The 24473-nt window shown below is 46.6% G+C and overlaps 1 protein-coding gene and 1 non-coding gene across 2 annotated transcripts in view; both read left to right on the forward strand.

The window, feature by feature from the left end:
• Window positions 1-24473, forward strand: part of VAV3 (vav guanine nucleotide exchange factor 3) — a 315192-nt gene that overhangs the window by 29612 nt on the left and 261107 nt on the right. The window lies entirely within an intron of this gene.
• On the forward strand, window positions 17814-17942 carry LOC136315824 (small nucleolar RNA SNORA44). Its single transcript, XR_010727602.1, has one exon. It is a non-coding gene; the product is annotated as a small nucleolar RNA SNORA44 (small nucleolar RNA).

Below are 24473 nucleotides of genomic sequence, written 5' to 3' on the forward strand. Positions count from 1 at the left end.
CTGGGAGCGTCCTCAGGGCCCCGGTGCCGTCTTCCCCATTCCTGCACCTACCGCTAGTGAGTGAGTGGGTGAGTGGGTGAAATGTTTCTCCTCGTTATTCCGACGCGGACTCTTTATTCCTCATTTCTGTGACTGAGGACCAACTCTGCGTCTCCTCCGTCTCCTCCTTCTCCGCCCGCCCAACGCTCCGCTGCCCCTAACGTAGTAGGAGAGAGTGGACAGTGGTCTCTGCGTGGTAGTGGCCGCCGCTCCTCCTTAGTTCCCTGGAGACTTGTCTGTTTCCCTCTTTTATAAACATGATGCTGCATTTCAGTTGTTGGCGGGAGTGGGAACTCTTTTTCTAGGGTTGTTGTTTTTTTTTTTTTTTTTTTTTTTTTTGCATTTTTCTGAAGCTGGAAACAGGGAGAGACAGTCATACAGACTCCCGCATGCGCCCGACCGGGATCCACCCCGCACGCCCACCAGGGGCAACACTCTGCTCACCAGGGGGCGATGCTCTGCCCCTCCGGGGCGTTGCTCTGCCGCGACCAGAGCCACTCCAGCACCTGGGGCAGAGGCCAAGGAGCCATCCCCAGCGCCTGGGCCATCCTTGCTCCAATGGAGCCTTGGCTGCGGGAGGGGAAGAGAGAGACAGAGAGGAAGGAGGGGGTGGGGGTGGAGAAGCAAATGGGCGCCTCTCCTATGTGCCCTGGCCGGGAATCGAACCAGGGTCCCCCTGCACGCCAGGCCGACGCTCTACCGCTGAGCCAACCGGCCAGGGCCTCTAGGGTTTTTTTAATCTTGGGAGAAGCTCAGTATTTATTGACGTGAATGGAATCGATTCAGGTCTGACTTAATTGCTTTAAAATTAATGAATGAATGGAAGCAACAGCTCTGCTTTAGGGAAGCTGGGAATCGTGCGGCCCAAGGAGAAAGCCCGAGGACGTTCTCTTGGAAGTCGCTGTCAGCCGTGTTCTCATTGGCAAAGCGGCTGCTTCAGGTGTTTGCCGGCCGTCCTCTCGGCTTCCTCAGTCACCTCCATCTCTGAGAGGTGGATATGCTTTGTGGGGAAAAGTGACAGCGGAAAAACCAGAGGCCGTTATTACTAGTGACATGTGTTGGGTTCTCAGACAAGCGAGGTGCTCCGGGGAGGTTTCTGCCTTCCTGTGTTCTGTTTAAAAGCCAGAGATGCTCTGTGGTTATTTTCCTTGGGAGTGTCTTTCTCACGGAATTTCTCCTCTCATCTGCCTGGTGCGCGGTTACATTCTGGTTAGCGTGTGCTTTTTCTCTTAAACAACAGCCCAAAGATTTACAAACTTCAAGAGCATCTAGTCACTCCGAAAGTCTTCTGAATGTGGTATTTGGAAATACTTAAACGCAGCACATCATTAAAATTAGGGGGTTAGGCTTTCATCACAACTGGTCCTGGGGACACAGATGTTTTTCCCAGAGACTTTTTTTTGATGGATAAGATGGGGTACAGTTTTGAACGAAGCTGGGTTTTTTTTTGCCTTTTTGGTTGGAACTATGGTTTTCTTAGGAGCCATCCCTCCTGGGAACCCATCTTTGTCTGAGATAATTAGAAATTCCTAAGTAATCATTACTACGATTTAGTAGGAATGGCTCAGAAAAAAATAATTACACATGAAAAATACCCACACAAACTATTTAGTTCTGCTTGTGTTTTTATGTGGAGGGGAAGAGCATGACAAAGTAGTCTGTCTGTTCTAAGGGGTTTGGTCCAGATTCACATTTTTCATGATTATTTCTCAGCAGCTAAAGAATTTATGATTCTAAGCTAAGCAGAGGTATTTCTGTTTCTTGTCCTAGGGATGGCATCCAAGAAAGTCTGGGGTTTTGCCATATTTATATCTAAGCCATTTCATACCATAACTTAAAAGATTATACTTATTCATTTTAAAGGATATTGATATGTTTGTTTTTTTTAAATGAAATAAACCATAGATAGTTCCAAGATATTCATTTAAGGCCTTTAGAAAATTTCTTCGAGTAAATCCAAATTTTTCTTGGATTGCAATGAAGAAATTGAGCCTTCTGAGGATGGTCGTAATGATAATGTCAAAACCCATCTCGTACTCTGTCCAAACAAGGCAGCCCTGAGACCCGCGTGCCTGTGTTTTCAGTTAATCACTCTTGCAAGCCCGGCTCTGCTGAGAGCCAGAGAGACACTCGGAACACGTGCCCCTCTTGCTTCGGACTGTGGAAACATTGCTTTATCCAGACAGAGTGCTTCATTTTTTCCCACATTTTCCAAGTAACAACATTCAAATTTTATATTCCAGTTAAAATATGAAGCATTTGCAAATATCAATACAATGGCAGGAAACGGGTAGATGAGCCCTGTTCCCCCCTCTGACTAATCTCTAAACTTGGAGGTGAGCTAATTCACGGGATGGGATTCTGAGGATGGATATTTGTACCCGGAATTTGACATGAGCAGATTTTAGAGAGCCGTGGGTCCCAGGTATTCTCTGTCAGTGAGAGTAGAGCATACAAAGTAGTTTCTGGACAAAGATTGTCTTTAGCTTTTTTTTTTTTTAGTGAAAAACCACCACCAAACCACCAGCAGCAAAATGAAACCTCTTAAAGCCCTCTCCAATATGTGAATTATCAACAAACAGAAACAAGACGACAAAAATAAATAATCCCTTCTTTCCAAACTAAACACTCTGGGAGAAAAAATAAAACTGTTGACACTATTTTTTTTTTCACTTGAACCTCAAAACATATTGAGAGACTTTAAGTATACGTATTTTGTCACAAGTTTCTTTTACGCAGGCATATTCTGTTTAGTTGTGGAGGTGTGGTCCTCAGCACTGGAGGACCTATGGCTCAGGAACCTATGGCTCGTGAGCCAGACGTGGCTCTTTTGATGGCTGCATCTGGCTTGCAGACAAATCTTTAATAAAAATAATAATGTTAAAAATATAAAACATTCTCATGTCTTACAATCCATTTCCTACCACTCATGTTCATTGTTGCGGGTGGCTGAAGCCAATCACAGCTGTCCTCCGGGACAACACCAAATTTTTATTGGATAATGCGTAACGTATATTGTATATCGTAGCCCATGGAAACTGTGGAGAGTACTTGACTTTGTGATCCAAACTATGTATTAGTTTCTTGCTGCTGCAGTAACAAGCTCATACAAATTTACTCTTTTCTTACCGTTCAGGAGGCCAGGAGTCCAAAGTCAGATCCACTGGGCTCAAGATAAGATGTCCACAGGGCTAGTTCCTTCCAGAGGCTCCCAGGGCACAGTTCACTCCTGGCCTTTCTCAGCATTACAGGCCGCCTGTATTCTTTGCCCTGTGGCCTCCTCTTCCATCTTCAAAGCCCATCCCTCTAGCCCCGCTTCTGCCCTCACACCGCCTGCCCCTCTCCTGGGGTCCGCCATCCCTCTGCCTCCCTTGTGATCGCTTGTCGGCTCCACCCAGGCCATCCAGGACAGCTTGCCCAGCTCAGGGCCCCTCATCTAACCATGCCTGCAGACTCCCTTTTGCTGTCGGTCACATCCACAGGTTCCGGGGATAAGGATGTGGGAGTCTTTACGTAAAGAGTCCTTTACGAGGTCTTCACAGCATCGTCCTTGTGGAGCTGGTTCCCCAAATCATGCTCTATATTGCTGTTTTGTTCCCTTTAATCCACCTGGAGGCCGACTTGTCGCTGCATAGGCAGGGGGCTTCTGCAGGCACCTGTGAGACTGTCACATAGCTGACCACGTCAGTCTCTTTAGCCACCCCCTCCAGTGTCTTGTGCCTTGCACTCCTGAAAAGTTATGTCTTCATACCCGCTTGGATGTCTGTGTGTCATTTCTAGTACCATGACCTGCATGCCTTTCATGAGCTGTTCTGATAAGTTGTCACTAGCATGTGAAATATTGGAAGGTCCGGGTAAATGAACCAGTTGGCATAGCCCATGGAAACTGTGGAGAGTATTTAACGTTGTGATCAAAAAGAATGTTGCTTCCTCTTCCGCATCTTTTGACTGACAGATTTCTATAAAGAGCCTTCTCTCACTGTCTAGGGTGGGGGTCGGGAAACTTTTTGGCTGAGAGAGCCATGAACGCCACATATTTTAAAATGTAATTCCGTGAGAGCCATACAATGACCTGTATACGTTACGCATTATCCAATAAAAATTTGGTGTTGTCCCGGAGGACAGCTGTGATTGGCTTCAGCCACCCGCAACAATGAACATGAGCGGTAGAAAATGGATTGTAAGACATGAGAATGTTTTATATTTTTAACATTATTATTTTTATTAAAGATTTGTTTGCAAGCCAGATGCAGCCATCAAAAGAGCCACATCTGGCTCACGAGCCATAGGTTCCCGACCCCTGGTCTAGGGTATATGGTAACTTTGAAGTATAATTTATGTGGAAAAGACAAGGGCCATAGTGCTTTCATTTGATTACCTATGTTCAGAGTAAGGGGTTGGTGCTCAAGTTACTTCTAGCAATGACCAATGAGTTTTTTTGGGGGGAGGGCCTTCTATTTTTTGTATTCTCAATTTGAATCAGTGGGTTTTTACATATTAAATGTGCATTTATCAGTGTAGTCATTATTCTTATGTTTTAACTGTCTTGTGTTTGGCCAGTGAGGATCCCAGTTGACTCCAGTAATTTTTTTTTTTTACATCACATCAGCTTTTTTCAAAAAGCTACAGAGCATGGCCTTTATTATGGTAACAGTGTGTAAGTGTACGTCCTGTGGTAGTAAGCGTCCTGACGTTGTGCGCCTGTCACCACCGTTTGTCTCTAGAACTTTGTCATCTTGCAGCACTGGGACTTTGTGCTCATGAAACAAAAGCTCGTCATGTCATTCCCTCTGCCCTCTGCCCCTGGACTCCACCGTTCCATTTTCTGTCCCAATGAATCGGACTGCTCCAGGTACCTCCTGTAAGTGGGATCATACAGTGTTTTTGTTCTTGTGCGATTGGCTTATTTCACTTGGCATAATGTCTGCAAGGTTTATTCATGTATCCACACATCCCTGGTAGCGCATGTCAGAATTTCCTTCCTTTTTAAGGCTAAGTAATATTTAGTGGTAGATACCGTTATCTGTCTATATCTATCTATATCTCTATATCTATTTAATATATCTATATCTATATCATCTATCTTTATCTCTTTATAAAATATGTGATATAATATAAATATATGTGAATAATGTTGCTACTAATGGGCGTGCAATTTCAATTTTTTATTAAAGTATGAAGTATGCTTTGTGAGCTCTTCTGTATGAGTATAGAACTCACTGAACCTTCACACGGTGACTCACCTGCATAATTACCCTAGGATATTACCAGCACCCCAGATTCCCAGGTTCTAGACCTCAAAGGTACTCCTATTTTGACCTTCAACGCCATGGGTTCATTTTTCTTGTATCTTATTTTAAACTCGATCTAAATGGAACCACACACATAACACACTCTTTTGTGTCTGGCCTCATTTGCTCAGTTTCTGTCTTGAGCTTTATCCCCATGTAGATGTTACTCATCTTGTGAATGTATTGCAAAATTTATCCATTTTTCTATTTCCCGTTTTTTTTAGTGTTACAGATGCTGCTGCTTTGAGCATCCTGTCCTGTATCTCAGTGGACACATGCACACACTTCTGGTGGTTACAGAATTAGAAGTGGCTTTGTCCTCTAACTCCAGATCCTACACAGCACTCACTAGATCTTCTCCCGTTATTCTTCTCAGTTTCCGGGCATTCCCCAATACTATTTAATATTTAATAAGACGAGTCTTCCCAAGGAGCATATGGTCCTATTTCCCTGCTGTCCCAGATGGGACCTGTAAAGAAACAGGATAAACAATCTCACCATAGCCTCAGCTTTGCAAATATGTATATGAGGCACTGTTTAAAGTTGCTGTCCGTAAACCGAATGTGGTCATATACGGACCTTTTTACAGCTTCTTACATTTTCTTTGTTTGTATTGTACTTACATGATCAAAAATTCGAAGGCCGTAGATATTTCTGCTGCTGATCTGCTGAGAAGTTGGCAAAGCTGGTAGAGAGCCAGGAAGTAATATTTCCGCTTTTGCAAATGGGGCAACCTTTGTGCTGCTAGAGTGAGGCCTGCTGGCCAGCCAGAGTGTGTTAAAAAAGAATTTTTTTTTTCATCATTTAATTGGGAAGAATTTTGTGCCTATTACGTGTCCCCAAGCTTTGGCAGTGTCCCTGAGGTGACAGAGCACTCCTGTGAGTTTGATCTAGCTTTTCAACTGTGAAATGAATCTTAGTTGAGTAAATCTCTTAAACGCTCACCGGTACCAGTGTCATTTCATCCAGTACTGGACGCTGAGCCCGGTCCAGCAGAGCACTCCCCCCCCCAACCCCCCAGGCAGAGATCTTGAAGAAGTTTTCACACGGTGTTCTGAAGACAGAGCAGGGCTATTCCTTTCTGGTTTAAGTGCAAGCTGGCGGCCTTGCAGCTGTTTCTGTACCGCGGAGATAAGTGGAGGTCAGGCCACGCGTTGTTAAAGGGCCGATCGTCACTGACTTGTCTCTGTTTTAGCCGGGTGATTTCAAGCTAAGTGAGTTGTTACATAAGTCATCTTAACTGATGAAAATCAGTCACTTTCCTCCCTTACTGATTCTTTTTTTAAGGTCACCGTTATAATAGATCAAATATTTATGTTTTGGGTTTTTTTGCATTCTGTGTCTGGAACATGGATTCTGTTTTTCTTCATTTTTTTTTGTCTTTTATTGTTAAGGTATCACATGGCTCATTGTGGTTTCACAAAATGGTTTAAATGTTAATAAATTATATATTTATGGAAATAAACATTCTGTATGTCTTTGTGTAGATATGTTAACATTTATGTTTACATGTATAACTGATAAAATATGCTTAGAAGTTGTTTTATAATATTTAGAGGGAATATATGCACAATGTATATATTCCTCTCTCTGCTTATCCCTCCATCTGTCCATCAATCCATCCTCCATCCATTCATCCCTTCATCCCTCTATCCTCCATCTGTCCATTAATCCATCCTCCATCCCTCCATCCCTCCACCCATCCATCCCTCCATCCTCTCTCCCTTCCTCCCTCCCTCCCTCCCTCCTCCCACCCACCCATCCATATCTAAAATCAGGTCTGTCAGTTTGGGAAAGCCATTTAACCTCCCCTGCTCCTGGGGTCTTATCTTTATTTGTGGGGTTGTAAAACATAATTTCTTAGGCTTTTTGTACCTCAGGGTGTCTGATTTACTCAGGATCATAGCTTCCCAATTTTTATTAAGAGTAAGTTGAACAGTAACCCTCAGAAATGATCTGCTGTATGGAAATTTTGTTAAAATAGGTTCACTGGAGCCAAGTAGTAGAATATGTCTAGATTTGATATCTTATATTTTTTTCCTCTAGGAATGAGATTGCATGTTTAAATTGATGAACCCTCTAATTCCATAGTGAATTTGATTTAAGCAATAGTAATATTAAATTTTCTCTGCAAAAATACATTACTGTCCAATAAAAATTTAATATATTGTCAACTACAGATAGGTAGGCAAGTTTTATTTTTAAGGTAACTAAACTACAGAGTATATTTCCAGTCAGCGATTTGTTTTTACTTAAATATAAATTTTAACCGGGGACTAACATAGTTTATTTTTATGGGTTATAACTCAAGCGTAAAGTGGAGAATAACTTGAATGATAAACTGTATCTAGTTCATTAGTAGATTTGGATAGCTTGAGGTACCTTTCTGATATGCTTTTCTTTATAATTCATGAAACTGTGGCAATGCATTAAAAATAGGCCTTAAGATACTTGATACCTTATAGTTTATTTGCATGTAGTAGTTGTTTTTTTTATCTGCACACCCAGTTTGATTCAGAAACACTGAGGAAATGCTTCTGAAATAGGCTGCCCCCCACATACACTTTGTTTCTTCTCCATCTTGCATCTTTTATCCTTAGCTTTTTCCTCTTCCTTTGCCCTGGTTTGGTTTGTAACAAGCTCGACTGACGTTTCTGACACCTCGTATGTCCCCAGAGAGCTAAGGATGTGCCTGTCTGTGTCCACTCGGATTTGTAAAACGGACCCGAGAGCCACAGTCCTATTTACCAGGCCGGCTGGTATTAAAACCGCCGCCGGCTATGCGGTGGCTTCTGTTTCTGCTGCTCTGTTGAACTGATGGTGTTGGGGCTTCTCATCCCGCTCTGTGCCGTCTCCGTTTCCAGCCTGCTGTCTTCTTCCCCCAGGCTGTCCCGCCCTTCCCTGGCGCTGATGTGCGCCTGCGCATAGGCGCCTTCGACTCCTTTCCGTTAGCTGGTCTGTAAGGTCCACGGGAGGGGAAGCTTCGCTTTTACTCACCTCCCCACGTCGGCCTTGTGCTTGGCGTAGGAGAGATGCTCCCCAAATATTGCCTGATTAAATAACTGAATGTTTGCCCTGGCCGGTTGGCTCAGCAGTAGAGCGTTGGCCTGGCGTGCGGGGGACCCGGGTTCGATTCCCGGCCAGGGCACACAGGAGAAGCGCCCATTTGCTTCTCCACCCCTCCCCCTCTCCTTCCTCTCTGTCTCTCTCTACCCCTCCCGCAGCCAAGGCTCCATTGGAGCAAAGATGGCCCGGGCACTGGGGATGGCTCCTTGGCCTCTGCCCCAGGCACTAGAGTGGCTCTGGTCGCGGCAGAGCGACGACCGGAAGGGGCAGAGCATCGCCCCCTGGTGGGCATAGCGTCGCCCCTGGTGGGCGTGCCGGGTGGATCCCGGTCGGGCGCATGCGGGAGTCTGTCTGACTGTCTCTCCCCGTTTCCAGCTTCAGAAAAATACCCAAAAAAATTAAAAAAAAAAAATAATAATTGAATGTTGTTCCATTGTTACCTTTTTTTTTTTTAAAGTCAGTCCTTGGGTCTGGACATCCCAGCCCTGATGCATACTCTACTCACCTTTGACCTTGAGCTTCCTTCATTCCGGATGCCTGCGGGATGTGGACAGTTCTCCTGGGCCGTCCTGCCTGACCCCAAATATACCGAGCCTGTCTCTCGGTGTCTTCCTTGCGTTCTCCGTTTTTATGGACGGTCTCCTCTTTCTCCAGGTCACGTGGATTTAGAAATCGCTAGTTGTTCGTAGAGCCTCTGGGGTCCCGTTGCAATGTACAGCATCACGGTTCAGGCCAGTGAGCTGTCGCACCGCAGCCAGGCTCCTGGTGCTTACTTACCTAATTGCCTTGCTTCGCTTTCCTTATCATCAGATTCCCGTCACCTTGGGCTTGTTTTGAGAATTATGTCAAAATCTGCACGGTGCGGTATGCGGCACATCGCACGTGTGGCAGGAATTGCCTGCCTGCAGTCCTGGTTTCCAGTGGGTCATCCGGGACCCTGAGCTGTCCCGGGATTTTCAGCCAGGCTGCCCGGCGCTAGGCCAGGTTCTGATCCAGCGGTTCTCAACCTGTGGGTCGCGACCCCGGCGGGGGTCGAACGACCAAAACACAGGGGTCGCCTAAAGCCATCGGATGGCCGTCAGGGTCGCGACCCACAGGTTGAGAACCGCTGTTCTGATCTGTTGCCTCAGTTACTGCTGGACTCCCCATTGGTTGGTGGGTTTTGACCAGACTGTTCTTCTCTCCGTCGCTAACACGATCAAGTCTGTACACTTGAGTGTGACATTTACACTGTGCGTCCATCTGATCATCGCCGACATTCCTAGTCTCGTTCTGGACTCTTCCGTATGACTTTTCCTGTCGCTGTCTTCACGCTTTTCCCCCTCAACGTGTCTTGGTGCCTGACATTCTCCCCTCTCCCCTCTCCTTCCCGTTGGGTTTCCCCTGGCCGTGGTTGTGATTCTTGTTCTCTGGGAGGTTTTCCCGAACCCTGTCCTGTGACGTTATTCTCCCTGTTTAATCCGTGATTCTCGTCACCCCCTCACTGGGTGTCTGCTGAGACAGACGCCGCTCTGAGCGCTGCCTACACCGGGGGTGGAGAAGACAAAGATCTCGGCCTCCCTGGCACAGGCCGTCCTGACTTGCGACACCTTTCTTTTTGTGTGTGTGTGTGTGTGTGTGTGTGTGGACTTTCTGTGTGGACATTTATTTATTGAACTCTTGTGCTCCTGTTTTCCTATATGGGTTGTTAATTTCTTGATTGATATTTGGGTATGATTTTTAAAGCTCTTAATATTTTCTTGAATGTCTTCCCCCCTGGACCACAAGGTCCATGACCACACAGGACATAATGGGTACTCAACAGATGCAGTGTCTTACCTTTGACGGTCAGTATCCCAGGATGTATCGCTTACTGCAGACATTAGGGATGGAACTAGGCTTCGGGTTTGCCCCAGGGGATAAAACACAGCCCCTGTCCCCGTGGTACGCACTGACGGACAGAATGGGCTGAGTGTAATTCTTGTTTAATTAACATGTATAAACTGCTGAAAGTTCCCAGAGTTCTTGTCTCCTAACTTATACCTCAGTCCAGGCCTGGGAAGCTGTATTGTTCCTCTCTGTAGAGGGAACAGAGACCCAGTCACTTGTCTGGGTTCACATAGGATCGCAGTCTGGCTCTGTCTGACCTGCTTCTTAAAGGTACGCTGCCTCTAGTCCGATACACCGCGTGGGGGTGACAGTCACACCTTGTGCTTATCCTGCTTATCGGAAATATCATCTGCTTCTTTTCCCCCTGACTCATGTGTTTCTGGGTTTGCGGTAAAAGAAAAATGGGGCAAGGAATTAGGATTTGGAAATGAGCCTAACGCCAATTGAGGTTTTTGCATCTCATTAAACTGTTGCCAATCAGCCTCAGACTCTGTTCCTTTGAGACTCTCTTACCACAGGGAAAATTTGTCACGGTGATACTTTCGTGTGAGGAGTGGCTTATGTTTGGAAAAACTCTCTTGGCGTTTGGGTCCCCCGTCATCTGCAGAATCTCTGCCCCTTACCCCTCGCTACCCCGTCAGACCCACAGATACACTCCTGCCTTCATACCCGTGTTCAGGCTTTAATCTCCCTGCTGGGATGCCTTCCATGAACTTTTTCGTCGATTGAAATTGAAAGCACTTGCCTTCCTTTTAGGTTTTTTTTTTTTTGTATTTTTCTGAAGCTGGAAACGGAGAGACAGACTCCCGCATGCGCCTGACCGGGATCCACCCGGCACGCCCACCAGGGGCCACGCTTTGCCCACCAGGGGGCAATGCTCTGCCCCTCTGGGGTGTCGCTCTGCCGCGACCAGAGCCACTCCAGCGCCTGGGGCAGAGGCCAAGGAGCCATCCCCAGCGCCCAGGCCATCTTTGCTCCAATGGAGCCTTGGCTGCGGGAGGGGAAGAGAGAGACAGAGAGGAAGGAGAGGGGGAGGGGTGGAGAAGCAAATGGGCGCTTCTCCTATGTGCCCTGGCCGGGAATCGAACCCGGGTCCCCCACACGCCAGGCCGATGCTCTACCGCTGAGCCAACCGGCCAGGGCCCCTTTTAGGTTTTGAAGTCAGTGCCACCTACATGCTTAGCCCCTTAGTCACATGCTGGCCACCGTGCCTTGCTGCTATTTCATATGTACTAGTTTTATTTCATTATCGAGACTTTTTTTTTAATTTTTGGAGCGAAAGGGCTGAACCCTGTTTTCCTTCTTCTGTCTCCCACAATGTCGAGTGACGTGCTGGGTACCCGACCATGCCTACCAAGCAGACACTCAGATGTCGATGGAGGTAACTTTAATGATAGAGTTTGTGTTTCCTAATTATACCTGAGAGCCTCGGGGCTTTCCAGAGGATACCGCACATCGGGAGAGGGGCGGGGGGGGGGACTGTCTTCTCTGTGAAAATGGACACGGCCCCTTCATGTTGTGTACGTGGGATTGATTATAGAACGTTTCATGCATGTGATCAGCTCACCGAGTCCTCAATGATTTTACGGGAAAGAGAGCATTTAATCCTGACTGGGGAGGTGGTGACATTGGGACTCGGATACTGTGCCTGTATATCCGATGGCTGAAGCTGGGATTCCAGGACACACAGGAGGGACAGGAGCGACCAGGGTGTGAGCTCCAGAGGGCAGGGCCCAGGAAAATGTGTTGCACAGCAATGTTGCAAAATGAACTTGATGTTCTCGTAACAGCTGCCCTTCGGATCCTCCCGGGCGTGGTGCACGCACTTCTGACCTGTCTGGCTCTGCAGGCACGGCTGCGTTTGTCTCCTGCTAGAGTTCACTGCCAACTAGCTGTTGATATTTGTAGCTTTCTTTCCTTTATTTCTTTTCTTCCTCTTTCTTCCTCCTCCACCTTCACCTCCTCCTTCTCCCTTATCGTCATCATCATCATCATCCTCATCGTCATCTGTGTGTGTGTATAGACATTTATTTATAGTTATGTATAAAGCCATCTCAAGTCTTAAAAGTCATGTTTGAAAAGCTAGCTGTGACGGTGGTAAACTCTGTGTTCGTGCTTCCTTAACTCTGTCCTCTGCCAGGGCTGAGGGTTGCCGTGGACAGGCCGGTGAATAACCAGGTTGACCGCGCTGGGCTAGGAAATCCACGGGGCCGTATTTTGAGAAAGTTCCTTTTGCGCCTGCCTGCCTGTATTTCACGAGTGATAAAAAGCCCTGGTCCTTTTCGGGATCTAGCCTTGAAAATTTATGAATGCTCCTCAAGTCAAATGCATTTCCTTTCTTTTGTCTCATGATTGACATCTCGCTGCAGGATGGGAAAACATTTGTCTAGTTATGTACTTATAATTTGTAGCATCTAACATTTTTTTATTGCTTTTTCTCCTGGCGATTAGCAGTGTGATTTCATTGTTTTTCATACTCCCTGGGCACAAGGAAATGCCCAAGGACCATCCGACTGGGTAGTCCGCGCTGGTGCTGCAGCATTTTCCAGTCTAGCATTTTGTATCTGCGGCCTTCGGATATTTCTGCGGAGGAACATTGCGTGTGAAGTCCATCTTCAAGATTTCCTTTGCTTTTCGGTTTGTACAGTCAGATGTCAGGAGCATTTTTAAATGTTTTTTTTTTTCTTAATTTTTCCGAAGCCAGAAATGGGGAGGCAGTCAGACAGACTCCCGCATGCGCCCGACCGGGATCTACTCGGCACGCCCACCAGGGGGCAATGCTCTGCCCATCTTGGGGTGTCGCTCTGTGGCGACCAGAGCCACTCTAGCGCCTGGGGCAAAGGCCAAGGAGCCATCCCCAGCGCCCGGGCCATCTTTGCTCCAATGGAGCCTTGGCTGCGGGAGAGGAAGGAGAGGGGGAGGGGTGGAGAAGCAGATGGATGCTTCTCCTGTGTGCCCTGGCCGGGAATCGAACCCGGGACTCCTGCACGCCAGGCCGACGCTCTACCACTGAGCCAACTGGCCAGGGCGTAAATGATCAAAATTTTAAGACGTTAAAAGTAGGCATGGATTTCTGTAGCCAGTATGGACGCGGTGCAGAGAGGACTGTCTTCTGTTTGTGTTCTTGACGGGATGTTACCTATTTATAGTTTTTAAAATAAACCTTCACAAGAGGAAGTCATAAGAGGTTAGCTTGGAGCTCTGTAAACATGAGATTGCAGGCTTCATCTGAGCTCTGGACAGAAGTAAACAAGAATGCGGCAGGGCCACTGACTTGACTCTTAGTCCGAACGCTGCTGCACCCGGTGGCTTTGGTGCTACGAGGAGTGTGGCTGGGGTGTCTAAGTTCAACTTAGGAGGGTGAGTAGGGGAGACCATCTTTCCACAGAGAAGTTTGCTAAGGACCCTTGATTCCTGACGGTCACCCACCCAAGTTTGCAAGTTTGCAAGTTTGCAGTTGCCTACTGTGTACTTGGTGCTTTGGGCGGAACCCTATGATAGCGATTTACCGTATTTCCCCATGTATAAGACGCACCTTAGGCCCTGGCCAGTTGGCTCAGTGTTAGAGCGTCGGCCTGGCGTGCAGGAGTCCGGGGTTCGATTCCCAGCCAGGGCACACAGGAGAAGCGCCCATTTGCTTCTCCACCCCTCCGCCGCGCTTTCCTCTCTGTCTCTCTCTTCCCCTCCTGCAGCCAAGGCTCCTTTGGAGCAAAGATGGCCCGGGTGCTGAGGATGGCTCCATGGCCTCTGCTTCAGGCGCTAGAATGGCTCTGGATGCAACAGAGCGACGCCCCAGATGGGCAGAGCATCGCCCCCTGGTGGGCATGCCAGGTAGATCCCGGTCGGCACATGTGGGAGTCTGTCTGACTGCCTTCCCGTCTCCCTGTTTCCAGCCTCGGAAAAATGCAAAAAAAAAAAAAAAAAAAAAAAAGACACACCTTACTTTTGGGGCCCGAAATTTGAAAAAAAAAAGTATTACGGGAAGTTATTGAACTCGAGTTTTATTCATTGTAACATTCATACAACGCCTTATTACTATCATAACTCCCATCCATTAGCCTGTCCTCATCTGTGTCTGATGACGAATCACTGTCTTCATAGATTGCCTCGTCCTCAGTTCCATCTGTGGCGTCTGAAGTGCCACAACCACTGTAGAAGACGCACCCAGTTTTTAGACCCCAAATTTTTTTTTTGGGAAAAAAAAGGGTGCGTCTTATCCATGGGGAAATATGGTAGGTCTGTAGCTAGACTTCTCCTCCCTGCTCCTGGCAGAGCTGTGAATATTTGGGGAAGATAAGATTTTAACAGAATAAGGAAAAAAGATTAGACCTGCGGTCTGTGGACTTGATGTTAGTGATGTGAGAGGTCAGACAAGGGAGAGATGAGAGCGGCGGTGGAACTTCCAGAAAGATCTGATGGGAAGTGGGCCCTCATGTGGGTGCATCGCAGGGTTCTCCCTGCTGGTCAGAGTCCTGGAGGCCTGTCCTTCTCAACACACGCCTTTTAACCTTCTCGGGATTTTATTGTCCAAGACCTGTTGAAAACCAGGGCTAAGCCCTTAAGTTCCTGGTGTAGGGTTGTTGGGGTAAAAAAAAAAAAAAAATTCAGTGATGCAAATATTCTTTATTATGCCCTTGGTGTGGTATTTTCTTATGCATTTAAAAAATCTGAGTTTGCTTACCAAGAATCAGAAAACAAAAGCAATATTTATTTTTAATCGACACATTCTCTTTAGAAATCTTAAGTCTTTGCTCGAGGTTGTCATTTCTGTGTCAAAATGTTTCTGTGAAACTCTTGGTTTTTTTGGTTTTCTTTGTTTTTTTTTGGGGGGGGGAATGACAGTTTCAGGTATGTTTTCAGTACGTTCCCCAAACTTACAAAGCTGTCATTCTTCATAGGAAAATTATTAAAAAAAAACACAACCCAACAACAAAAAAATACGTGGTACTTCCTGTCCTGTAAACTCCTACTTGTTTAGCCCTGGTCCGGCCATTTGTCTCGTTACTGTAGCAGGGCACTTGAATTTGCTACATAGTTTTGTCCAAACTAGTGCTGTTTGCGATAACTTGATAGCATTTGTTTCTAGACAATGAAAGGGAGCAACAGGAATCCAAGGGCCGTCTAAGGGACGTGCCCAAGGACTCGTGCTAAATTTGTAGCCAACAGTGTTTAAACCCGGGCCGATGCGAGGTTTTATTTTATTTCCTCCCTGATGTGATTTTCTTGGTTGGCTGACTAGAATAGAGCCCACTTCGTTCTCACTGGCCGGTCTGTGGGCGGTCCATTCTCACCGGGCCCCTAACATTGTCACTTTTCGAGAAACTGCACCCGCCGTCTCGTTGGTGGCCCTTTGTTCCAGACTCGCACACGGGACATCCTCTCTTCAGAGTATTAACGGGGAAACCAGATGCACCTTTAAATGATTGGATTTGCGTTTCATTTACTTATTGTAGCTGTTTTGAGGACTTGGAAATGATTCAGGCCAGTCTTGAGAGAGGTCACCACCACGGCTTCAGTAGCTTCGGACCTTGCTCTGCCCACGGAGGCGTCCCCAGGAGGCGCGGCGATGTTAGGCTGTTAGAAACTTGTCTGTGGGTGATCCACCGTGACCGTGACTTTCCCCCTTGTGTTGACCCCCCTTTCTTTGTCTGCAAGGTACTTAGGTTGAGCTTGTGTTTCACGTAAAGCTCACAGGACAGAGAAGACAAGCTAAGGATATAACTTACAGAGAGATGTTAATGGTAGGCAGATCACCACTCACTTATTTTCTATTTTATGCCTCTTTGTGTATAATCAGAAAAAAAAAATCTGTCAGAAACCTCTAGCTGTAACGCTTAGGATGAAATTGTACTTTTGTGTGCTGCCGTTGTCCTAATAAAAGCCGGGGAGAGAGGAGGTCTGCTTTGTTTTTAGGGCGACAAGCAACTGAGTAATGTACTTGTCCGGTGGTGGTGAGGGGTCAGGTTCTGCCTGAGGTTCACGTGGTGCCTACTCTTTACAAGTTGACACGTTAAAATATCATACTTGAGATGTAAACCTTATATTATGCATATTGCATATGTTAAGTTTTATTGTGAATGGAGACAGTCTACTAGATTGAGTTTAACCTTTTTTTTTTTTTTTTTTCTGGAGTCAGGGTCAGTACTGTGACCTTCAATGACTTAAAAGTACGTCTGATTTTCCCTGAACGTCCGTCAGCCGACAGCCGTCACTGCCGCGGAGCTCATCTGGGGCTTCTCTCATCGTGTGGCTTAGAGGAAACATCGCCTATACCATTTTGGGTAGACTGACTTAGGAAATTCTGCAGGGTGATATGAAAGCTTCCTCCTTGGAATGAAGCGTATGTGGTCACCTTCCTCAGCACCCAGGAGAGGGCCGGCTTTGTAACTGACATCCCCGTAAACGTTGTGATGGCCGATGACCCAGGGAAGATGTTTATTTTTGCTTCTTTTTTTTCTTAACCGTGTTTGGAGAGATTTAGGTCGGGTGTTGGTAAGGCTTTGGAGATAGACAGGCCTGGCTCACTCTATATTCCACGGATGTCACTCCGTAGCTCCGCCATCTCGGGCGTTCCACCCCAGCCCACAGGGTCATTTCCTCGTCTGTAGGCGGGGATTATCCCGCTTTCGTCATGGGACATAAAGGAAGACTCCACGTAATGGGTTTAGCATAGCACCTGCACGGAGGAATTGCTCAGTAAATGTCATCAGCATGATAATTGTATTAACTGTGGGTTTTATTATTTGGCCTTTGATTAATGCTTGCTTGTTCTTAGTGGGTTTATTTTCTTTTTTGGGGGGGGAGGTCAACGTGATTTATTTATTTTTATTTTTCCATTAATATTGATATTCAATATGATATTAGTTTCAGGTGTACAGCATAGCGATTAGACATTTATATAACTTAAGAAGTGATTCCTCCAGTAAGTCTAGTACCCACCTGGCACCTTACATTGGTTATTACACTATTAGTGACTGTATTCCCTGTGCTGTGCTTTATACACAGGGACGGTTTTCTAACTGCCCATCTGTCCTTCTCAATCCCTGCCCCCTCCCCCCCAGCCCCCCAGCTCCCTTCCGTTTGACAACCCTCGGCTTGTTCTCTGTGTCTGTGAATCTGTTTTCTTTGTGTGTTTTGTTCTTTTAGAGTCCACACAGCAGTGAAATACCCTGGGATCTGTCTTCCTCTGTCTGATTGGTTCACTTGGCGTAACACCCTCTGGGTCCATCCTGTAATTCTCAGTGGGTTTGGAATGTCAAGCCGATCCCACTTGACTTTTGGAAGAAAAGGCTGTCATGGAATAGATAATGTATGAATTTTTTTTTTTCACTGATGATAAAGATTTGCCCACCCTCCCATGTGGGACGATATCACAATCAGAGAACATCTACACGTGACCAAGCGGCCGGGTACACCTTTTGCATTTTGTGACTTTTAAAGAAGTGTTTGTGAACAGCCAGGAAGAGTTCTATAAGATTAGAATTACGTCCTGCAATTGCAGAGTTTTGGTCATCTGTGTGCTTAAAGCAGCGATAGAAGTGAGACTCCCAGCGCGCTTCCCAGGGCTGAGGCTGGTTGTAGCGTGGGACCTCCAACTGCATGTGAGAGCGGCCTGGAGAGACCTTGACAGCTCGGTCACCATGACAACGGCAGTTGCCATTCGCCTTCCCTGTAATACCTCAAAAAAAAAAAAAAAAAAAAAAAAGATTTCACACCACAACTTTTCAGGAAATTCTCCACATTTTAAATAAAATTTTTAATAGAGTCTATACCATACTATATTTGATGGTTGTGGGGTTTGCCAGTAATTTATAGCAATTGGATTACAACGGGTCTAACAGATTATGTAATTTATATTTGATAATGGAAATATTAAATTCTGAATAATTGTGACCATTTTCCCCCCTAGTCTCTGCTCACCATCATTTAACTTTTATTGTGTCTAAAGTCTGTTAATGGAGTTATGAAGTAAAGTCTATCGATGTAAATACTCTGACAATAATGTTTTATTGAAACGACCGCTGCCTTCGGAGTAGCTCAGAGAGGCTGGGACATGTTACTTAACTGCTCCCTTTCTGCTTTTAATCATTGGGAGGAAGTTGTCTCTGTGTCCAGTGTTCTTGGACAGGCTCTGTTTGCTGAGACTTGAAAAGCAAAGTGAATAGAATAGGATAACCTTTGAATGCAGAAATTTTAAGGTGCTGCTCAAGGAAAATGTCCTAAAATAATTGTTACGTATGAATTATTCTGAAAAGCAGTTATTTGAGTTTAAGTTTTCAATTACAGTTTATATTTGAAAAACAATTAGATAGCAAATTAATTTTTTTCAGCCATTTGTAGGGATATCCATCTGGCAAAGCTTTTTCCCGATGTCTTTGAATTTTTTAAAGTTTCAGCAGAGTTGGTATACGCTGGGTATGTTGGTTTCAGGGAAACAGCGTAGGGATTCGACATTTTTCTGCCTTACAATGTGATCGTCCTGCTCATGCTAGTCATCATCTGTCAGGTGTAAACTGATCACACTGTTACTATACCGTGTATGACTTAAACTTTACAAATGGCTGGAGTGATTTATACAAAATATAACTCATCATACTTGTGTATGGCAAGTATATATTTATTTTGCTGAGGTGTGTAGGGAAGTTCCTCCCTACAAGGAATACTTTCAGAGTATTGTTTTGGGTGGAGAGGGGGATGGTGCAGATTACACACAAACCTTTTGGTCTGACTCCTTCTGTACCCGGTGTCACAGCTCGGTGCCCAAACTCTGTTTTCTCTTCTGTCTTTTCCCTTTAACATGGAAAATAGGAAACCGGGGTTATAACATTGTGTAAGAAAAGTACGTCCAATTTAATGCATGCAAAGGCGTGAAGAGGGACCAAAGTGTTAAGTTAAAGTAGAACTGTTTATAACAAAACAAAAAAAAAGAAACCCAAGACCCTTCCCGGTTGAACCCCACTATAAATGCGGGATATTTGTTATTTATTTATTTTTAAATTTTTCCGTTACAGTTAACATTTGATATTTCTGTGCTAGTTTCAGGTGTATCGCATAGTGGTTAGATGGTCTTATAGTACTTTACAAAGGGCTCCTCCCCCACCCACCCAGATATTTCAAGTACCTACCTGATATCCGGTCTGTTTATTTTAAAAAGCCAGAACATTAAGAATAAAGTTGTTTATGATCTTGGCTGCTGGAGATCACCATTGTTTCCTTTCTGCGTAAAACAGGAAAACAGACACCACTGTAAGTATTTTCGCAGGGAGAGGTTTAACGTAGGGAGTGACACAGGGAGTGAATATTGGAAAGAAATAATACATTCCTGTTAGGAAACCAGGAAGAGCTGGAATCACAGGAAGCTGCCACCTGGGAGCTCAGAGACCTGCCTCCCCAGAGTGATTGATTGCCAAGCCTGCCACTTGCAGCCACGCCAATATCAGTCTGACATTTGTCCCCACTTCTGTCTGCCACTGTTGGGTTGGACTACGGTAGTGGTCCCCAACCCCCGGGCTGCGGACCGGTACCGGTCCGCAGAGAAAGAATAAACAACTTACATTATTTCCATTTTATTTATATTTAAGTCCGAGCAATATTTTATTTTTAAAAAATGACCAGATTCCCTGTTAACATCCGTCTAAGACTCACTCTTGACGCTTGTCTCGGTCACATGATACATTTACCCATCCCACCCTAAAGGCCGGTCCGTGAAAATATTTTCTGACATTAAACCAGTCCGTGGCCCACAAAAAGGTTGGGGACCACTGGACTACGGCATCTTCTTTTCAGCCTTCTTGCTTAACCTGAGTGTCTCTCATCAATGAAGCCCACACCCAAATCCTGCTGACGTGGAGCCTGGGAAATGTGGTTTCCAGTCTGCCAGCCACTGGGAAGAAGCTTGAGAGGACAGGTGTGATGGTGATTAACTCCGCCAGAAAGTTGTCATGGAAACAGAAGAATCCCCGGGGTGAAGAGCTGGGCCCCTTGGCTTCTGGAGGTTCAACTCCATGTCGTGTCATCCGCACGAGCACCCTCCAGCGCTTCACGCACGTTCCATATCATTTTCTTATAAAAGTATCAAGGATTTTAAAAACAGTTTTGCTTTTGAGATTATTTGGCGATGAGTAGCTCACTTAATTCACAGTTGGTTATCACTTCATAATTAATAACTATGGCTATTTGGGGATTCTTTGAGAGTAAGAGGAGTTTCACTCAGATTGTTTTCAAACAGAATTAAACCTTCGTGAATGCCGAATTGAGCAACTGTTGTTACATCCTGTGACCCTGATGCCATTTAAGGTAGATATTTATCAGCTTCAGCTTGGAAGTTTTTAAAAATAATTTTGAGACACCTCGCTTTACTTTTTGGAGCCTCAGATATTGTCCATGGGCCTGGGGCATCGTGTCCGAGGTCCCTAACAGCGTGGCCCACAGAGTATTTCAAGGGTGGAGGTAGGGAGCATGGTGTGGTGGGTAAGAGCAAAATTAACTGGAAGAGTGCTGTGGGGTTAAGGATTACGTTCTGCAATGGTACAGCCTTGGTACTATGTTTAAAGCAACAACAATAATGAAACTACATGAAATCAGATCACACAGTTTCAGGTCTCACCACCGTTCTTAAGGCAGCGTGACCTTGGGCCGGATGCTTAGTGCTCGAAGCTTTAGTTTTCTTATCTGTAAAATGGGGACAATAGTATCTTTCTCTACAGTGAATATCTACTTAGGGAATCCGACATAAAGCATGTGGCTAGCTCTCCACAAAAGCCAACTCAGTAGTTATAGATGTGATTTCTGATTTGTCTTGGTACTCGCTGTATTCACTGGGGGCGGAGGGTGTGTGTGTGTCCCTGTCCTGCCCTGCCTGTTCTAGACAAGAGAAATGGGTCCAGGATTGCTCCCTTTCTGCCCCCAAAAGATTGAGATGGACAGGGCCTCTTGGAGTAGCAGCTCTGGTGTGGGATTCTCCATCTGGTTGGGTGATGACGAGAGCATTCTGTTTTATGAATTACATGTGAAGTCTGAATTCACAAAAGTGCCTTACAAATGTTAATTATAGAGCATGAATACCGGTATTTTCTACCTGGGAATTTCCTGGGCTTCCTGAGAACTGCATTGGTGTCTGTACCTCACTCAGGACTTTGGTTAGATGACGCGGCCCCGAAACCCGTGTGTGATGAGAGGGTGTTGATGCCGACCACGGCTGCTATTTGCTAATTTGGGTGCTGGGAGAGGACAAGAGTATTGTTTAAGCGATGGAGGGGAAGGTACTTCAGGTAAGGAGAAAAGTCACACCATGACATTCTTGAAGAATATTGAAGCTTAGATTTCCAGCAGCAGCTGAATCAAGATAAGTCTAAGTCAGAGTGGTAGTCATGGTCCTGGAGGTGGCAGGAAGGATGACAAGGACAAGGTAAAGAGATATGAACCTCCCGCACCAATGAGCATGAGGAAAAAGAAGAAGAAAATAGAGGGACCAGATGCCACCAGCCAACTGCCACTGTGACACGTCACACAGGCCGTGCCGGTTGAAGTGACCGACGTTAGCACTAAAGACTGGCCCTGGCCAGTTGGCTCAGTGGTAGAGCGTCGGCCTGGTGTGCAGAAGTCCCGGGTTCGATTCCCGGCCAGGGCACACAGGAGAAGCTCCCATCTGCTTCTCCACCCTCCCCCTCTCCTTCCTCTCTGTCTCTCTCTTCTCCTCCCGCAGCCAAGGCTCCATTGGAGCAAAGATGGCCCGGGCACTGGGGATGGCTCCTTGGCCTCTGCCCCAGGCGCTAGAGTGGCTCTGGTCGTAACAGAGTGACGCCCCGGAGGGGCAGAGCATTGCTCCCTGGTGGGAAGAGCATCGCCCCCTGGTGGGCGTGCCGGGTGGATCCCGGTCAGACGCATGCGGGAGTCTGTCTGACTGTCTCTCCCTGTTTCTAGCTTCAGGGGAAAAAAAAAGACTGTCTGCCTTCTCATGGAGGAGGAATGTACTAGACATCAGGAGCAAATGAAGCCTTTTGCGGAAAAGCAAGAGGAGGAAAGATCAAAGGTGGCTGATCTTGGGGCGGGGGAGACCCCAATGTCGATAGGAACCTTGGAAGAGGTCCTTGATGGCCATTGCGCCATTGTGTCTACCTCTGTGGGCTCAGAACACTCCGTCAGCATTCTCTCATTTGTGGGCAAGGCCCTGCTCGACCCAGGCGCGTGCCCGAGTGAGGGGTGCTGATGGGTGACACGGATCCCTTGGCCACAGTGACGAAGGTGGACAGGCCCCCAGAGGAGATCTCGGCTGACAGTGGGGGGTTGAATAACCAAATCCAGGAAGTGAAGGCATCTGTGGAACTTCCTCTCACTCATCTTGAGTATTAGAAAGAGAGGGGTTCACTAAGCTCCCTAAAGGGGTCCTTCTGTATGGCCTCACCTGGCACAGGTAAAACCTTCCCTCCATCCCTCCCTCCCTCCCTCCAACTGGTTTGGGGTTGGCAGGCTTCGCGGTGTGTGAGAGAGGGCTGACCTAAGATAGGCTGTGGAGTCTCAGGCACACATCTCTGGCCACACCGGTGTCTGCTCCTCACAGCTTCTGCTCTACATCCACCACTTCCCTCCCTTCCTCCATCCTTCCTTCCTTCCTTCCCTCCCTCCTTCCCTCTTTCCCTCCTGGGTCATTAAAAACAAGCAAACAAAAGAAATCCACTAAGGATCCTGAGCCAGGTGCTACATATGTGGACGTGCGTCACTCATTGACGAGACTTCCCCGTTGTAGGGCTCACTTCGACATGGGACACGTGCTGCTGGCCTCCAGAAGCCGCCTGTGATTGAGAACCTCGGCTTAGTCGTGGCTTCTGGCCACAGTCACAGGCCCTCCGCGTTTCAGGAAGTGGCTGTGACGGGCAGGGGTTGCCGGAAGGTCCCGTCCCGGCCTTTCTGGGGATCTTCAGTGCATTCCTTAGGCATGAGCACCCCGTCAGTGGTGTTGAGACGTCGGGTAATCAGAAACGGGGGGGGGGGCAACTTCCGATCTGGGAGGTTTCCTTTTATGACACGGGACCGATCCTCTGGTCATCTCAGTACCCCACGGGCGCGCTTGTCTTCCGGAAACTCTGCATTTGTGTTTGAAGCAACTCTGCACCACTGGTTTCTGTCTAGCGCTTACGTGGGTGGCCATGCTCGACTTTGAATGCATTTATTAGGTTTTAGATGATCACAGGAATCTTGAACATTTTCTTATTAGAAGGCAGTCCTTCCTTCTATTTTTAAAGAAATGGCTTAATGTTATTCAGAAGAGTCAAGATTTTTCTATCTTAGAAAGCAGTTTTTGAACCAGCAGCAAAACTTGATTACCTGAAATGAAATACGAATGATTAAGTGACTTCATAAAAATCCATAAAATCGAACCAGCTGAGAAACCAGTGCACTTTATCCATACGCATTTTTAAAGTACACCGCTCACCAAAATGGGGGGATGTTTCACAATGGATAGGAAGCTGCAGAATGCCCCCTCATTTGTGTGAGCAGCGGATTTTCCGCATCCTCGTGGTGCGTATATTGGCTCAGTGGATTGCAAGCTGAGTGCGAAGTGGCAAGTTTCATTTATGAAATGTGCTCTGGAATGTTAGGGTTTTTTGGGGTTTTTTTTTGTATTTTTCTGAAGCTGGAAATGGGGAGAGACAGTCAGACAGACTCCCGCATGCGCCCGACCGGGATCCACCCGGCACGCCCACCAGGGGCGATGCTCTGCTGGAATGTTCGTTTTAACAGCCCGAGGCCTTTCGGAGCATCCTCGGCGAGCAGTCATGGGCCTGCTGTGGGTAAGGCCCTTGGTAGGCACTGGGAGCGTTGTTGTTCGAGAGCGACTTTCATTCTAGGTAGAGATACACCAAGGCCATATCTGGAAAGGAAAAATACATATCAAGATAGGGTAGCAGATGCCAGTGGTCACCTATGTGCAGAAGGGAGTTTAGCAACTGTGATGGTGGCCCTGGTTTGGGGTTGGCAGGCTTCGCGGTGTATGAGAGAGGGCTGACCTAAGATAGGCTGTGGAGTCTCAGGCACACATCTCTGGCCACAGCGGTGTCTGCTTCTCACAGCTTCTGCTCGACAGCCACCACTTCCCAGACGATCTGGGCCGCTCTGGCCAGACCTTCTGTGCACCTGCCGGTGTTCCCTGCCATCCAGGTCCTTTCGGAGACATTGCTTTTCTTCCGAAAATTTTAAGGTGCGTGTCCT

The sequence above is a fragment of the Saccopteryx bilineata genome, chromosome 11 (assembly GCF_036850765.1).
Source record: "Saccopteryx bilineata isolate mSacBil1 chromosome 11, mSacBil1_pri_phased_curated, whole genome shotgun sequence".
Classification (NCBI taxonomy): Eukaryota; Metazoa; Chordata; class Mammalia; order Chiroptera; family Emballonuridae; genus Saccopteryx; species Saccopteryx bilineata.